Genomic DNA, 2,882 nt, shown 5'->3' on the forward strand with positions numbered 1-2,882 from the left:
ACTATATTATCTACTCGTTTAATTGCTATGGGCTCTAACTTAGTATCCTACCATAGTCCTTAACGTCTAAGTAGGCGAAACGACACTAGGTTATAGAGTAAATTAGGGTAGTATGCCATATTATCTAGCCTAATTATACTATTGCCACGCGTGCTCTTTAAACGTATATGGATGCTACCGTATCCTTATATCTAAACTTACGTATTCCTAGCCCATATGAAGTCGCCTGGCCTTAGTGGCCTTAGTGCAACAAATTAATTAATATTATTAAAGATATGGTAAGTTGTGCCTAAGTCGAGGATCACTAAATTACGGAGTGGGTACGTGTTTAGATTAGATTATATAACGTACCCGGTAAGTGAGCTGTGTAGGTAAGTGAGCTATGTACCCTACTAACTTTTCGCGTTATATTACCTTTTAATTATAATGGCTCAACCAACTACTTTATAATCGCCCTATAACGAAGGCGATATATCTCTAGCTATTTTAGTAATTAATTAAAACTAGGTTTAAAGTGGAAGACGCGCTATAATAATATATAAAATCCCTAAAAGTATGCTCTATGGCCGACGCGCTGGAGTACTCCCACGACGCAATTCTAAGCCTAATTTAAAGAAGCTCAATAAGCTAGAAGAGGAGGTGATTACTAGGCATATCCTTGACCTAGATTCGCGAGGGTTTTCACCAACCCTAGGTGCTGTTTAAGATATGGCGAATAGACTACTCACTAAGCATGGCGCTAGCTAGGTAGGCGAGAAGTGGCTATACAACTTTATTAAGTGGATAGAAAGCCTTACCACACGTTTTAATCAACCATATAATCGATAGAGAGCTCTATATGAGGATCCTAAGGTAATTAGGGTATGGTTTAACCTTATAGCACGCATAAAAGCTACCTATAGGATCTATAATAAAGATACCTATAACTTTGATAAGACTGGCTTTATAATGGGTAGGATATTAGCTCAGCTTATTGTTATAGGCTTAGAACGACGAGGTAGGCTAAAAGCAATATAGCTAGGTGATCGTGAGTAGGTTACTACAATTTATGGAATTAACGCCACTGGCTAGGCTATCCCACCCTTTATTATCTTTGCTGGTTAGTATCACCTCTCTACCTAGTATAAGGATAATAAGATACTACACGACTAGGCTTTCGCTATTAGCGATAATGGCTAGATAATAAATAAGCTTAGAGTAGAGTGGCTAAGGCACTTTATTAAGTATATAGTAGAGCGTAGAGTAGGCGCATACTAGCTACTTATACTTAATGGCTATAAGAGTTATAACTCACTTAAATTTTAAGCACTTTATAAGGAGAATAATATCTATACTCTCTATATGCCATTACATTCATCGCACCTCCTATAGCCACTTAATGTTGGCTACTTCTCGCCGTTAAAGCGCGCATATAGCCGCTAGATTAAGGGCCTAATTCGCGATTATATTAACTATATCATGAAGCTAGAGTTCCTACTAGCCTTCTATATAGCCTATAAGTAGTCTATTATAAAGAAGAATATCTGCGCAAGCTTTTAAGGCACTGGCCTAGTACCATATAATCCTAATAGGGTAATAGCAAAGCTTAATATAAAGCTTTATACACCAACGCCGCCTATACTAGAGACTACCCTCTAGGAAGCGTAAACACTAAGTAACGCGCGTAAGCTAGAGGCTTAATTAATATTAATACACGATAGGATATAGAGGCATAGAAGCTTATTACCTACATCTATTATTAAGAGACTTAATCAGCTTAAGAAAGGCTCTATAATGGTAATACACGAAATAGCATTAATGCGCAATTAGATTAAGAGTCTTAAGAAAGTAAATGAGACTACTATAACGCGTAGAAGGCGTAAAAAGAAGCATATCTAGTAGTGAGGTACCCTATTAAAGGTAGAGGTAGAGGAAATTATAGCTTAAAATAAGGTTAAGTAGTAGCTTGAGGGGGAAACATGTTAAGGTAGGGCACGATTAGGTATAAGTTAGTAGGCTTTAGCGTGCTGTAGGCGCTATAGGGAGACTGGCTATAACTTATAAATATGTAAGAAGGACACTAGAAATGCTACTTAATTTAGTATAGTAATTATATTCTATTATCTTATTATATTGTTAAGATATACCACTATAGAGGTATGAAAGTTAAGTGGGGTACGTAGCTCGCTTGCCTACGTAGCTTGCTTACTGGGTATGTTAGTAGTGTTAAAACTTATACTTATGGTTATAGTATAGATTTTATGACCATCTAGTCACTTATTGCTTACCTCTATTAATCGGGTCGGCGTTGGTATATGGGACTATTTAATATAAGGTGTTTATGTTCATGATCTACTTTAACCTTAAATTAGCCCTTAAAACGCGCTATTATGCTTATATTTAAGCTTAATTAGCTTACTAATAGCTAGTCTAGGCTTTTACCATGCAGGTGCTATATCCTTATAAAGGTAGTAGTAATCTTTGGCTATATGGCCTTGTTCACACACTAGGCATGGGCCTGTGGTATTGGAAGGCTTATTATAAGATGGCTAAGAGGCCCTATATAGTTGCGCTCTCTTTCATTTTAAGGGATATCCCTTATTAGATAGCGCGTGTTTAGTATAAGAGGCGTCCCTATTATTACCCTTAAGTGGTTTCACTACTATTAGCGAGAAAGCTTCTATATGGATTGCTACTAGATTAATCTATAGTTATGAAGGCTGCTTTATGCTTCCCTTTCATACTTAGATAATTGGCCATCATGTATTCTTAGAACCGTTTCATTATCTCCTTTCTAGTTATGCCGGCGGCGTATCTACTATAGTCTTGGAAGGCCATAGCCTATACGGGTGCCACTTTATTAACGGCTACTAGAAAGTCCTTTATAATTACATTTAGTTACG

This window comes from Paraphaeosphaeria sporulosa (genome assembly GCF_001642045.1).
Source record: "Paraphaeosphaeria sporulosa strain AP3s5-JAC2a unplaced genomic scaffold CC84scaffold_17, whole genome shotgun sequence".
Classification (NCBI taxonomy): domain Eukaryota; kingdom Fungi; phylum Ascomycota; class Dothideomycetes; order Pleosporales; family Didymosphaeriaceae; genus Paraphaeosphaeria; species Paraphaeosphaeria sporulosa.